We start from the raw sequence: 15,547 nt of genomic DNA, 5'->3' as shown, positions 1-15,547 counted from the left end.
AGGTTACATAGACCCAACATAATTAAGAGTTGGTAAATAGTAAAATAAAACCGTTAAACTTGAGCCACAGGACAAAAGGCCAAGAGCACATGGAAACAAAGCAACTGGCTGGAGAAGGGGGGGAGTGTAAACAGGGGAAGAGGCTTTTTTTCCTATTTTATTTTGAGGCTGTAAACTGTTCCTTCCTTTTTACTTTGAGGAAGTTTATCCTTCTAAAAAGCTATCTATGATAATGTATGAAATATGCTGGCTTAAATGTAATTATGCAAAGGATTTAAGAAATGCTAGATTCTTATTTCATATAGTTGTAAGAGTTGTATTTATCCTGAAATTAAGTCAGCCACCAGCCTAGCCCCCTGCCAGACAGGAGACACCAATCGAGCACTCATGACAAATGGTTGTCAGGCCTTTGTTTAAAGACCTCCAAAAGGAGATATTTCATTGATGATGCATGAGAATATGAACCCAAGGTCTCTGACATCTGTTCAAGATAAAATTTTAAAATTATTAACCATCTGTTTTGGAGGGCAAGGAAGGCAAGAGGTGAGCTGGTAATTAAGGATCCTTGTTGAGACACATGTAAGATATATTACTACTTATTTGTCATTTATAGATGTAACAATATATAGCTCTTTGTGTTCCATATAAGGACAGGAGGATATGGGTGTATCTTTTAGGATTGGTTATAGCAAACAACCAATAGAAATTTCAACCAGGCTGATTGAACAGAGGCAGCCACAGGAGGAGCAAAGGGGGCTGGATTAAGGGAATATAAGTGCTGGCCATAATGGCAGGAGGCCAGGCCAGAGCTTGGTAACCATATACCACTGTGCCTCTCATTTATTTGTCTGACAAATAAATTATTATTTTAATTTCTCTATTGCTGCGTTGAATATTTCATTCCAGCTAAGCGTTAACCACAAGCAGGGTGCTACATGCTGGCAGACTGAACCATGCTGCAACACTATATATGCACCCCTACCTATTATGCTGGGTGAGATCCCATGGACAGCAATACTAAAAGGAAAGGGAGTTCATGATGGCTGGGAGTTTGTTAAGAGGGAGATAGTAAAAGCACAACGTCAGGCAATACCAATGAGACGGAAACATGGAAGGTGCCTAAAGAAGCCAGGGTGGCTATCTAAAGAACTTTTAACTGAATTAAGATTAAAAAAGGATGTGTACAAAAAATGGAAAAGGGGGGAAACCACCAAAGAGGAATTCAAACAAATAGCCAGCACGTGTAGACACAAAGTCAAAAAAGCTAAAGCACAGAATGAACTCAGGCTTGCTAGAGAGGTTAAAAGCAACAAAAAAGGCTTTTATGGGTATGTTCGTAGCAAAAGGAAGAACAAAGAAACAGTGGGGTCACTCAGAGAAGATGGTGAAATGCAAACAGGGGACACAGAAAGGGCTGAACTCCTCAATGCCTTCTTTGCCTCAGTCTTCTCCGATAAAGAAAACAATGCCCGACCTGAAGAATTTGGAGCAAATGATTCTGCAAAGGAAACACAGCCCAGAATAACTAAGGAGACAGTACAATAATATTTGGCTAGTTTAGATGTATTCAAGTCTCCAGGGCCAGATGAACTGCATCCAAGAGTATTAAAAGAACTGGCAGATGTGATCTCAGAACCACTGGCAGTCATCTTCGAGAAATCCTGGAGAACAGGCGAAGTCCCGGCAGACTGGAGGAGGGCAAATGTTGTCCCTATTTTCAAAAAGGGGAAAAGAGAGGACCCAAATAATTACCGCCCAGTCAGTCTGACATCAATAGCAGGGAAGATTCTGGAGCAGATCATTAAGCAAACAGTCTGTGAGCACCTAGAAAGGAATGCTGTGATCACCAATAGTCAGCATGGATTTCTGAAAAATAAGTCATGTCAGACTAACCTGATCTCATTTTTTGACAGAATTACAAGCCTGGTAGATGAAGGGAACTCAGTGGATATAGCCTACCTTGATTTCAGTAAGGCATTTGACAAGGTGCCCCATGATATTCTTGTAAAGAAGCTGGTAAAATGCGGTCTTGACTCTGCTACCACTCAGTGGATTTGTAACTGGCTGACTGACCGAACCCAAAGGGTGCTCATCAATGGTTCCTCTTCATCCTGGAGAAGAGTGACTAGTGGGGTGCCACAGGGTTCTGTCTTGGGCCCGGTCTTATTTAACATCTTTATCAACGACTTGGATGATGGACTCAAGGGCATCCTGATCAAATTTGCAGATGACACCAAACTGGGAGGGGTGGCTAACACCCCAGAGGACAGGATCACACTTCAAAACGACCTTGACAGATTAGAGAACTGGGCAAAAACAAACAAAATGAATTTTAACAGGGAGAAATGTAAAGTATTGCACTTGGGCAAAAAAAATGAGAGGCACAAATACAAGATGGGTGACACCTGGCTTGAGAGCAGTACATGTGAAAAGGATCTAGGAGTCTTGGTTGACCACAAACTTGACATGAGCCAACAGTGTGACGCGGCAGCTAAAAAAGCCAATGCAATTCTGGGCTGCATCAATAGGAGTATAGCATCTAGATCAAGGGAAGTAATAGTGCCACTGTATTCTGCTCTGGTCAGACCACACCTGGAGTACTGTGTCCAGTTCTGGGCACCACAATTCAAGAAGGACACTGACAAACTGGAACGTGTCCAGAGGAGGGCAACCAAAATGGTCAAAGGCCTGGAAACGATGCCTTATGAGGAACGGCTAAGGGAGCTGGGCATGTTTAGCCTGGAGAAGAGGAGGTTAAGGGGTGATATGATAGCCATGTTCAAATATATAAAAGGATGTCACATAGAGGAGGGAGAAAGGTTGTTTTCTGCTGCTCCAGAGAAGCGGACACGGAGCAATGGATCCAAACTACAAGAAAGAAGATTCCACCTAAACATTAGGAAGAACTTCCTGACAGTAAGAGCTGTTCGACAGTGGAATTTGCTGCCAAGGAGTGTGGTGGAGTCTCCTACTTTGGAGGTCTTTAAGCAGAGGCTTGACAACCATATGTCAGGAGTGCTCTGATGGTGTTTCCTGCTTGGCAGGGGGTTGGACTCGATGGCCCTTGTGGTCTCTTCCAACTCTATGATTCTATGATTCTATGATTCTATTAAACTTTTATATGTCTGTTGTCTTTGTTCATGGAGTTTTCTTGGCAGGGATACTGGAGTGGCTTGCCGGTTCCTGCTCCAGGTGGATCACGTTTAGTCAAAACTCTCCACTATGACCTGTCCATCTTCGGTGGCCCCGCACGGCATAGCTCATAGCTTCTCTGAGTTGTTCAAGCCCCTTCACCACGATAAGGCAGTGATCCATGAAGAGCTGGAGCATAAAGAAGGCTGATCGCCAAAGAACGGATGCTTTTGAATTCTGGTGCTGGAGGAGACTCTTGAGAGTCCCATGGACTGCAAGAAGATCCAACCTCTCCATTCTGAAGGAAATCAGCCCTGAGTGCTCACTGGAAGGACAGATCCTGAAGCTGAGGCTCCAGTACTTTGGCCACCTCATGAGAAGAGAAGACTCCCTGGAGAAGACCCTGATGTTGGGAAAGATGGAGGGCACAAGGAGAAGGGGATGACAGAGGATGAGATGGTTGAACAGTGTTCTCGAAGCGACCAACGTGAGTTTGACCAAACTGCGGGAGGCAGTGGAAGACAGGAGTGCCTGGCATGCTCTGGTCCAGGGGGTCACGAAGAGTCGAACACGACTAAACGACTAAACAACAACACCTATTAAACACAGTGCGGGTTTTCATGGGGTTTATTCCTACTGGCCTCTGTGCATAGTGTTGCACTGCAAGGTCTTCCCTATAAATCCAGAGGATGTCATATTTGCTCAGTCATAGGGCTGGTGCACAGCACTGGGAGACCCGCAGGAGGCTAAGAAAGCAGCAAATCTCAAACGTGGCAACAGCTTGCACGGTGCAGCCAAACTGCAGGGCGCCCTACCCTATTGGCAGGAATTCCCCGCCCATTCCACAGTGATTGGGCCTCTCTGCTGCCTCTGTCACTGGGTTGCAAAAGCATCAGTCAAAGCAATGGACCCCTGGAGCCAGCTCCTAACAACTAGTTTTCTGATTGGCCCATACTTTCAGCCCCGAGAAAGAGCCATATTGAGTGTGGCATTTCGGGGAGGGAAATCTGGTTTTAAAAGCAGAGTATATATCAGCTCGGTCTTTGCTCATTTAGAACTAGTTATGTCACTTTGGTACTGTTTGCCTTCACTTTTTATTTGTTACTGTCTTCCCAATTTTTACTTGTTAATGTTTGCAACTTCTTCTTCTTCTTCTTCTTCTTCTTCTTCTTCTTCTTCTTCTTATTATTATTATTATTATTATTATTATTATTATTATTATTGAATTACCTCTTGCAAGGCACCTCCTAAGTGATTTGCAATGTGCTTAATGGTGTTCCAGCCATAGCTGTCAACGTTTCCCTTTTTTAAAGGGAAATTCCCTTATTCCGAATAGGATTCCTCGCAAGAAAAGGGAAAAGTTGACAGCTATGGTTCCAGCTGATTTCTGGAATGCTGACACCTATTAAGACTTGGGCTCTAGATTGCATGATCTTTGGAGAGTTGGGAACTTGTATGCCCACATTCTGCAAAATATATATAAAAAGCAAGGTCTCAAAATTTGAAGAGGCATGTTTAGAACATGATGAAGATATCTCACAAGGCAGAGGAGGTTTAGGATCAGAGTTTGCCCTCTCCTAGATGGGCTCCTTTCCCAGGTGGACAAGCCCCCTTTGCCCCTCACTTTCCTCTGCAATACGTGCAGAAACCACTTGCTTGCCCACTCTTGGTATTGTCCACTCAGTTCGCCGGTGAATTCCCTAACTCATCGAGGGTTTGAGACCTATTGGCTACCCTCGTCTGGTTTAACTGGCCGGTCAAAGCTGTTTCCCGGGATTGTGGTTGCTGTCACATACTGACATCTTCTAGAAGACACAGGTGAGAGTTGAGGACCAAAGGTGGAGAAACTACCCCAGATGGAGCACTACAAGACGTACTACCCCTCCGCTAACATTCTGTAATAAACAAAAATCTGCCCTTATTCCCTTATGGGGGACACAAGAGCCCTTATAGAGTCCTTTGTAGGTTCTCCATCGGTTGGAGAAATAACAGAGGCCAACCAGAGAATATTGAGAAGCAAAGGAGCTAGTAAGCTTGATCTTTATTGAACTGTTGCAACAGGGTGTCCCCTTCACATGCAGGAGAAGGAGGAAGACCTCGAACCAAGGTGTGTCCCCCCTTTATATAGACATTTTAAATTGCCCGCCCTGGAGTCCAAGACCACCCCCAGAAACATCATACATACATCACAGAAAGGGCAGTCTACAATAGAAATCCAAGTGCGTTGTTTATCTCCTGTCTGGCAGATTACCTGTTAATGCTCACTTGATTGGATACCCTGGGGAGCCTGGCCAGTCTTTTGTAATGATAAATACTTTGTTCCTGAGCCAGGTGACAGGCTCACCCTATTCATAGACAGACATATCCTTAAAACAGGATTTGTGGAGGAAAAGGTAATGGGGAGGCTTTTCCATTTTCCTTGACCTTGCAGAGAAATCATTTGGTCAGTTTGGGAGTCAAAATGGTTTCTGGGCTGTTTTCCTGTGCTGCTTCAGACATGTGGTTCGTATATTTATGTACGTGTTTGCTTGGTACATTTATGAACATTTATTATATATGTAAGACCTTAAATTTTTTATTTCAATTCCATACCCCCTTGTATCAGACATTAGAAGCCGATAATTTTTATCTCGTCCATTAATATTTCAGCTGTTAATTTCTGCAGACCAAAGTGCTGTTAAAAGCAAAGGAGCAGGGCAGTTTGTTTTTTGTCGGGTGTGTGTCATATGACAATAAGACTTTTAAGAAGCTACTCTTTCAAGTAAGCTAAAAAACGTGCTTTTGCTCACTTCCCTAACCACTCCTGCTAATCAAGAGGGCACTCTTACAAGGCTTTTAAAAAAATTATAATAATAATTTTATTGGAATTTTATTTACAACATAACACAAAAAAGAAAATATTTTAAAAAATAACACAACCCCCACCCCACCCCACCCCCAATACACAAATCCACCCTCATTAAACGTGAACATACAGTGTGCATAGCATAACATACAACAATACAAACAACCAAATAAAAGACTTCCTTTATCCTGTATCTGGCCTCCTTATTTACTTCTTATAAACTGTTTCCTTTATGAATAATTATTAAGATTTTTCTAATTATAACTTAAATATCCACAAAGTCTCCTGCAGACATTAATCGAAACAAGTCCAGGTATGTTTTGTGAAGTGTTCTCTGCATTTTCCCCATGCTTTTTAAAACTTCTTGCAAGGCTTTTAGATCCAGGGTGGGTTTAGCATGTAGGCTGCTTTGTGCAACTTCCTAAAAGTTACTTAGAATTACAGCTGTCAGTTGATCAGGAAAGAAGGCCTGGCTTCTTATGCTTTTTAAGGAGTAGCTTGATTTGTAAGCAGCTGAAGCTTTTCACAACATCAAGATAAGCATTATTATTAACTGCTAAGGTTTGCACAAGAAGCAAAGTGAAATATACTTAGAGTCGCAAAGTGATTTCATGCTCTTTATTCAGCTCATAGTGGTGAGGAGGAATGAATGAATCTCCCCTCAAAGTATCTGCTTTATATACATTATTTACACAATGGGCTGCACATGATTGGTTAATTCTGGAATTCTACTGTAAGCCAATCAGGTTGTGGATTCACTTATATCTGGAGCATGATTGGGTGGTTCCTGCCAACCAATCATACTGCTGCATTGTTCTAGGACCAATCAGACTGTTGCATTCTGAATCTTATTGTTCTAGGACCAATCAGACTGCTGCAATTTGGATCCTATTGTTCTAGGACCAATCAGACTGCTGCAGTTTGGATCCTATTCAACTCAGTACATAACACAAAGAAACAAGGCTGGTAACAATAATAATTAAAAACAAACGAGCTGAAATCAAAGTACTGAGGTTTAAGGCTTCAATCCTATGCAACCTTACTTAGGTGTAAGCCATATTGAAATCAATCAGATTCTTCTCCCCACCACGTAAGCATGCATAGAAATGCAAATGACTGGGATGTACATCAGGTAGAAGTGATAACTGAAATATCAGCATTGAGTAGTTAAAGATTTGTAATAGATTTTATATGTCTGTTGTCTTTGTCCATGGAGTTTTCTTGGCAGGGATACTGGAGTGGCTTACCGGTTCCTGCTCTTGGTGGATCATGTTTGGTCAAAACTCTCCACTATGACCTGTCCATCTTGGGTGCCCTGCACGGCATAGCTCATAGCTTCTCTGAGTTATTCAAGCCCCTTCGCCATGGCAAGGCAGTGATCCATGAAGAATGGATGCTTTTGAATTCTGGTGCTGGAGGAGACTCTTGAGAGTCCCATGGACTGCAAGAAGATCAAACCGATCCATTCTGAAGGAAATCAGCCCTGAGAGCTCACTGGAAGGACAGATCCTGAAGCTGAGGCTCCAATGAGAAGAGAAGACTCCCTGGAAAAGACCCTGATGTTGGGAAAGATGGAGGGCACAAGGAGAAGGGGACGACAGAGGACGACATGGTTGGGCAGTGTTCTTGAAGAAACCAACATGAGTCTGACCAAACTGCGGGAGGCAGTGGAAGACAGGAGGGCCTGGCGTGCTCTGGTCCATGGGGTCACGAAGAGTCGGACACAACTAAACGACTAAACAACAACAACAATAGATTTTAGTCCACCCACAGCTTGAGTCCACTGCCAACCTCTACTGATTCCTGTAAAAGATTAATGTTGCTTAATTTGTCTCCCCCCCCCCCGTTTATTCCAATCCATGTTGAACCAGAGAGTTGCTTTCACAGATTTCACTGTCGATCAAGTTACTGACACCAGTAAGCCGGAGATACAGGTATTATTTTTCTGCAGGACAAAGGAGGAAGATATTCTAATTTCAGTGTGAAGAAAATGACAAGAACTTTCCGTTTCGCTATTTACCAGTTCTTTGAAAACAGCTGCCTGATTACAGCCGTAATTTCACTTCTGTTATCTGTCATTTGTGGCCTGGAGCAGCCCTCGGAGACCCAGTTCATTACATCGAGGACTGAAAAGACCGAAAATAGAAACTATAGACTCCCCAGTCTGCAAAATAGCTATGCATTCACTTCCTCCATTATTAATAGGCTTTCGAGAAACAGCAAGACCTGTGTGAAGAGAGTCCCTGAAGCAGAAGGGCTACTGAACCCACCTTATTAATCAAGTGTCACCGGAGTGGAAAGGCAAACGAGGAAGCCTAATGAAGGGTCTTCAGACATGACATTGGGCATCTTACGGGAGACCACCTGGCCCAAAGCTGGGCGGCAGATCACCACAAAATAAGTTGTGTCTGTAATAAACGTAAATCTGCCCTTATTCCCTTATGAGGGACACAAGAGCCCTTATAGAGTCCTTTGTAGGTTCTCCATCGGTCGGAGAAAATAACAGAGGCCAACCAGAGAATATTGAGAAGCAAAGCAACTAGTAAGCCTGATCTTTATTGAACTGTTGCAACAGGGTGTCCCCTTCACACGCAGGAGAAGGACCCAGAACCAAGGTGTGCCTGCCCTTATATAGACATTTTAAATTGCCAGCCCTGGAGTCCAAGACCGCCCCCAGAAACATCATACCTACATCACAGAAAGGGTGGTCTACAACAGAAATCCGAGTGTGTTGTTTATTTCCTGTCTGGCAGGTTACCTGTTAATGGTCACTTGATTGGATACCCTGGGATGCCTGGCCAGTCTTTTGTAATGATAAATACTTAGTTCCTGAGCCAGGTCACAGGCTCACCCTATTCATACACAGACATACCCTTAAGGCAGGATTTGTGAATGAAACGACAATGGGGAGGCTTTTCCATTTTCCTTGACCTTGCCGAGAAATCATTTGGTCAGTTTGGGAGTCAAAACAGTTTCAGGGCTGTTTTCCTATGCTGGTTCAGACATGTGGTTTATATATTTATGTACCGGTTTGCTTGGTACATTTATGAACATTGAACATTATGTACACACACACACACACACACACACACACACACATATGACCTTAATTTTTTTTAATTTCAGTCCATAAGAAGAGGCTGCAGGATGAGGCCAATTTGCCCATCTAGTCCGGCATCCTGTCTCACAGTGTCCAACCGGAGTGATTTCTTGATTGAAGCGGCTTCCAAACAATAAAGAACAATAACATAACAAGTACAGCTTAAATCATATATAATTAGCAGAACATCAATAAAACAATTACAACCTATAAAACACTATTAGCAAAGCAGCAACAAAGAAAGAGGCTAAACATCGCAACTGCAGCATGTCCCATTATATGACTAACAAAGCATTGATAACGTGTAAAACCGTTATGAACAAAATAGCAAGAAAAATGAAGCTAAACACACACACAGGTTTACACATCTTCTTCCCCGATGACTCATAATCTTTCGCTCTGTTCAGCCTCTTCATTAAAATACAGTGGTGCCCCGCAAGACGAATGCCTCGCAAGACGAAAAACTCGCTAGACGAAAGGGTTTTCCGTTTTTGCGTTGCTTCGCTAGACGAATTTCCCTATGGGCTTGCTTCGCAAGACGAAAACGTCTTGCACTTTTTTTTTAAAGCCGCTTGAAGAGGCGCAGTTGCGACGGACCGTGCTTCGCAAGACGAAAAACATCGCAAGGCGAAAAGACTCGCGGAACGAATTCTTTTCGTCTTGCGAGGCACCACTGTACACATTCACAGATGCCTGCAGGAAACTCGCAAGCAGGGCCATTGCACAAGAGTAACTCTCCCCAGTGGCGTAGCGTGGGGGGTGCAGGGGGGGCTGTCCGCACTGGGCGCAACATCTGGGGGTTAGGGTTAGGGGGCGCAAATCCACGGGTTAGGGGGCGCAAATCCACGGGTTAGGGGGCGCAAATCCACGGGTTAGGGGGCGCAAATTACTTGCCTTGCCCCGGGTGCTGACAACCCACGCTACGCCACTGACTCTCCCCTCCTGTGGTTTTGAGCAACTGGGATCGGTTGGAGGCAGAAGGCTTCTGAATCAAACATTTGCCACAAGCAGAGCATATCCGTTGAAATTAGTGCACATGGCTAATTTAGGTCCATTCATTACTTCATCATCATCATTTATACCCCGCCCTTACCGGTTCAAAAGCCAGGCTCAGGGCGGCTAACAACAAATTTAAAACAATTATAAAAGCAGCATAAAAGACAGTATAAAAACATGAATAACAGTAAAATTCAAAATTCAAAAATCAATTAGGTAATCCCCAGGGCTAGCTGGCTGAATTGGTCCTACTTGGGCCAGGGAGGAGGCCAGGGGAGAATTAGCTGTGGGGTCTCAGAGCGGGTGATCTTCATAAAAGAGGAGGGGGAGGGAAGAGAAGGGAAATAAAAGATCAGGCTGAATTCAAATTAAAGGCCAGGCGGAATAGCTCTGTCTTACAGGCCCGACAGAAGGGGGTTAAATCCTGCAGGGCCCTGGTCTCATGAGACAGAGCATTCCGCCAGGAGCCATCACTGAGAAGGCCCTGGCCCTGGCGGAGGATAGTCTGACTTCCTTAGGGTCCGGGACCTCTAAACTATGGTTATTCATGGACCTTAAGGTGGGACATACTAGGAGAGGCGGTCCCATAGATACGAGGTTAAGAACTGTTTCAGGTTAAGAACAGACCTCTGGAACGAATTAAGTTCTTAACCCCACTGTATACATGAAACCCCATAGCATTAGGGGCACATAATAATATTTTTTAAATTTTATATCCCCCCCATCTTGCTTGGTTTCCCTAGCCACTCTGGGCGGCTTACAACATACAGTAGTACCTCGGGTTAAGTATTTAATTTGTTCCGGAGGTCCGTTCTTAACCTGAAACTGTTCTTAACCTGAAGCACCACTTTAGCTAATGGGGCCTCCCACTGCTGCCACCGCGGCACAATTTCTGTTCTCATCCTGAAGCAAAGTTCTTAACACGAGGTACTATTTCTGGGTTAGCGGAGTCTGTAACCTGAAGCGTCTGTAATCCGAGGTACCACTGTGTATAAAAACACAACAAAGCATCAAACATTTTTTTAAAAAACCCAAATATCCTATATGAGCAACAAACAAACATATCAAGAGAAACCAATAATAACAATAGGAATAAACAGTTTACAGTTATGCGCAAATGAAAATAACTGCTGGCCCCAACTAAATACCAAACATACCACAAACCACCGGCTGGTTATAATGGGTCTAGGTGGGCAAGAGAACCAGCCAACATTTGTTGCTGCGGAGCGGACGTGCTTTTATGTTCTCGGGGACAGGTGCTTGGCAACCCGTGACTCAGCTCCGAGTCAGGGAGTTCCCCCGGGGTTGCACGCCTGCTTGCAATGAATGGGAGGCGTGCAGAAAATAAAGAAAGAAATAAAAAAGCACGGGTCGTGTTCCTGTGTAGGAAGACAGGCAGCTCCCATTCATTTCAGCCGGGGTGGGGGAAGCAGGGGCTTATGAAACGTACATTCTCAGCAGATGGTGACCAAGAGCATTCCTGTGCAAGCTTCTCCAGGCTCTCGCAGCTGGTGCAAGGCTGGTTTTCTAAAAAGACACACCAGCTACCCGCCCCCAGCAGCCTCCCTCTTGCAGAAAGAGCCCTACTGCCATTCCCACTCCTTCCAGCCCACTGAAGCTCACTCACCACGACAAAAGCGCTTCCAGTAAGCCACTTAGAAAACCCTTAGTCACAAAATGATTTAAATGGATCCTATTCTGGCTGCCCTTTGGGAATGTGCAGGAACGTAGCAGAAAGCACAGTGGAAGCCCCTCATGCCAGCAGATAGCTTTAGGTACATATGTGCTTATTTATGGACAAGTCACCCTTTTTATTGTTCTTTCACAGCGGGTATTAGGAACAGTAATTACTCTGGATGCATTCTACGTTCTTATAAATCAAGATGTTGTTAGGGGTACTGGATTTTTTACTAGACTCGAGTCGGTGATAGCTTTAGCAGATAGCTTACGGCGCAGACCTAACAGGTGGATTCGTGCTCCTCTGTGAAAATGTCACCTGCCGATTCCGGCAAGTGAAGCTGCTGATAAAATAATAGCAAATAATAATAATTTATTATTTATACCCCACCCATCTGGCTGGGTTTCCCCAGCCACTCTGGGCGGCTTCCAACAAAACACTAAAATACAATAACCTATTAAACATTAAAAGCTTCCTAAACAGGGCTGCCTTTAGATGTCTTCTAAAAGTCTGGTAGTTGTTCTCTTTGACATCTGGTGGGAGGGCGTGCCACAGGGCAGGTGCCACCACCGAGAAGGCCCTCTGCCTGGTTCCCTGTAACTTGGCTTCTCACATTGAGGGAACCGCCAGAAGGCCCTCAGAGCTGGACCTCAGTGTCCGGGTAGAACAATGGGGGTGGAGATGCTCCTTCAGGTATATTGGACCGAGGCTGTTTAGGGCCATAAAAGGCAGAAAAGAGCAGGTCATGTCAGCTTTTTCTGGTCAGTTGGTATACTTTCTTCACAATGTATGTCACTTCATCCACCGGTTAACATAGAACAGGGGGTCAGCAACCTTTTTCAGCTGTGGGCCGGTCCACCGTCCCTCAGACCTTGTGGGGGGCAGGACTATATTTTTTTTGGGGGGGTGGATGAACGAATTCCTATGCCCCACAAATAACCCAGAGATGCATGTTAAATAAAAGGACACATTCTACTCAGGTAAAAACACGCTGATTCCCAGACCATCCGCGGGCCGGATTGAGAAGGCAATTGGGCCACATCCGGCCCCCGGGCCTTAGGTTACCTGTTAGGTTTCTGTGTGTTGCCACTGTGCAGTGCTTGGAGTCACAAGACTCTGTTTTGCATTCCAGACATTCCAGACTGTTGGAAGTCTCTTGGAAGACGGGAGACGGATGTGATGTTACTGGTTTCCTGTTCCTTTGTTTTTCCAGTCGTCTCTCTGCTCTCACAGAGAGAGGATGTTTCTTTTCTGTCTGCGTAGTTAGAAATACAGTGGTGCCCCGCAAGACGAATTCCTCGCAAGATGGAAAACCCGCTAGACGAAAGGGTTTTCCGTTTTGGAGGTGCTTCGCAAAACGAATTTCCTATGGGCTTGCTTCGCAAGACGAAAATGTCTTGTGAGTTCCTGCGGGTTTTTTTCCCTTCCCCCCTTTCCCCAAGCCGCTAAGCCGCTTATCAGCTGATCCTAAGCCGCTAAGACGCTTATCAGCTGATCCGCTAAGCCCGCTAAGCCGCTAATAGCAGTAATCCGCTAAGGGGCTTGCTTCGCAAGACGAAAAAACCGCAAGACGTCTTGCGAGGCACCACTGTAAAACTCTTTGCAATGTAGCTCATATTTCTCGTCCTTCCCTGCTGCTGGATACTCTTGCGTAATGAGGGAACATGCCTGGAGCCTTATCAGAGGCTCAGGTCATTAATCATCGTCGGAGGCGATTCCGAAGGACTCGACCGGAGGATGAGCTTTTCCAGCTCGGTCGTAGCGGAGGCTCCGACATTGCCTACCCCTGACTTAGAACCATCACTTTGTAAACAACACGGTTATTGTGGATTTGTGCCGATTTGTTTGCAAGGATGTTAGGTAAAGTTGGTTAATTATTGAGCATCCATTACGAGTTTACAGGGATGTTAGATATGTTGTCTTGCAATTTCCAGTACATTTCCTCATCACTTTCCTTAGTGCAACAAGTCTGATCTTCTGGGGAAGGAGGTGCAACCTGACTTTGCCAGTATGTGATTGAATCCCACTCCAAAATAGTGGCAGACTGGAAGGGCCCAAAGAGTGGTGTTGGTGTTCAAGCCTTATTGACGGGGCATCCTTGCTTCCTGTTCCCATATTTGTTCAGATGGTGAAATATACTCGGAGTCGAGAGTGGATTTCATGCTCTTTATTCAGCTCATAGTGGTGAGGAGGAATGGAAGTTCCCCCTAAGTATCTGCTTTATATACATTATTTACACAATGGGCTGCACGTGATTGGCTAATTCTGGGATTCTCCTGTAGGCCAATCAGGTTGTGGATTCACTTTCACCTGGAGCTGGATTGGGTGGCTCCTGTGGACCAATCATACTGCTGCATTGTTCTAGGACCAATCAGACTGCTGCATTCTGAATCCTATTGTTCTAGGACCAATTAGACTGCTGCATTTTGTATCCTATTGTTCTAAGACCAATCAGACTGCTGCATTTGGGATCCTATTCAACTCAGTACATACCAAGATGGACTGTACTTAGGGGTTTCCTCTGTCAGAGCTGCTGTGCCTGCAATAGCCTCAAAGCAGCCATATAGTTATCAGGGGAGCTTTTTCGCAGCAGCGATGATGGGCAGAGCTTCCTTGTTAAATGTCCATCTGTCTTCTGGTATGCATATGGGACCAATTTGAAAAAAGGCTTTCCCACAGCTGTGTCACTGAGTAATGTGAATGTGGGAGGAGGAAACACGCCCAATCCGCACTCCATGGCTATATAATACATTCGTCATGCTCACTATATGGAACCTCCATGAGCAAACCAGTGATATTTGAGGGAGCAGGCTAGCAGGCGGGGCCCATGACTTACATCCTAGGAGCCTACACAACACAAAGCACTGTTGCTGCATGTAGGTTTTATTTGATTTCTTTTTTATCTTATATTTTGGAAATGTACATCCAGTACATCCAAGCTTCAGCTTGTTTAGCTTATACCACGGGTGTCAAACACAAGGCCCGCGGGCCGAATCCGGCCCGCCAGACCTCGTCATGTGGCCCGCCAGCCTTCACCTTTTATTCTTGCTTCTTCTTTTTTTGACACAAGAAAGCCGCCTCTTCAGCGCATGCGCAGCAGCCTACAAGCCAGAGAATGTCTGCCCTCTAGCAGCGCCGGCCGTTCTACACAGGAAACCTCCACTTTACATGCATTCAGGAAACCTCCCCTTGTTTTTATATTGAGCGCATGTTGAGTCCTATAGATACAACCGGCCCTTTGAGGGTGACCAAACTGCTGATGCGGCCCCCGATGAATTTGAGTTTGACACCCCTGGCTTATACTGTACATAAATCCAGCACAGCTTGCCTGGACCCCACACACCGCGGTGTATTCAGAATAAATGCCACGCGAAGACGAAATATAAAAGAGGGAAAACCCCGCCTCCCCAGGGGAGGGTACCTTAACCAATCAACACTGGCCGGGGGCGCACGCGCAACAAGGCAAGAACCCTGCAGCCGCCGCCAACCTCAAGCCCCACCCCGCTGTTCCTTGCGGGCCACGCCCTTTTTCCTTTTGCGCGCATGCGCGGGGGCTCGTCTCGAGCGCCGCCGCCGCTGCCGCCGCCTGGGTTGTTCTATCTAGCGGTATGAGTGGCAGGCGAGTCGGGCGCGCCTCCTTCCCTCCGTCAGGCGCGAAGAGGGGCGAGACGTGCCCCCTCTCCCTGCCCGCTGATTGGCCTTCAGTCTCGCTCTTCGCCCTCCCCCTCCCTGTCCGTCCGTCAGGCGCGAGGCAGGGGCGGGACGTGCCTCATCTCCCTGCCCTCTGATTGGCCTC

The 15,547-nt window shown here is 45.5% G+C and overlaps 1 long non-coding RNA gene across 1 annotated transcript in view; it reads right to left on the bottom strand.

Annotated features, from left to right (window-relative positions):
• LOC308588853 overlaps positions 1-15,547 on the bottom strand; it is a 271,876-nt gene that overhangs the window by 29,461 nt on the left and 226,868 nt on the right. The gene's annotated exons all lie outside the window — the stretch shown is intronic.

This window comes from Podarcis bocagei (assembly GCF_964188305.1).
Source record: "Podarcis bocagei genome assembly, chromosome: 6".
Taxonomy (NCBI): Eukaryota; Metazoa; Chordata; class Lepidosauria; order Squamata; family Lacertidae; genus Podarcis; species Podarcis bocagei.
Note: the sequence above shows the minus strand (reverse complement) of the source record. Positions and strands in the feature narration are given on the sequence as shown.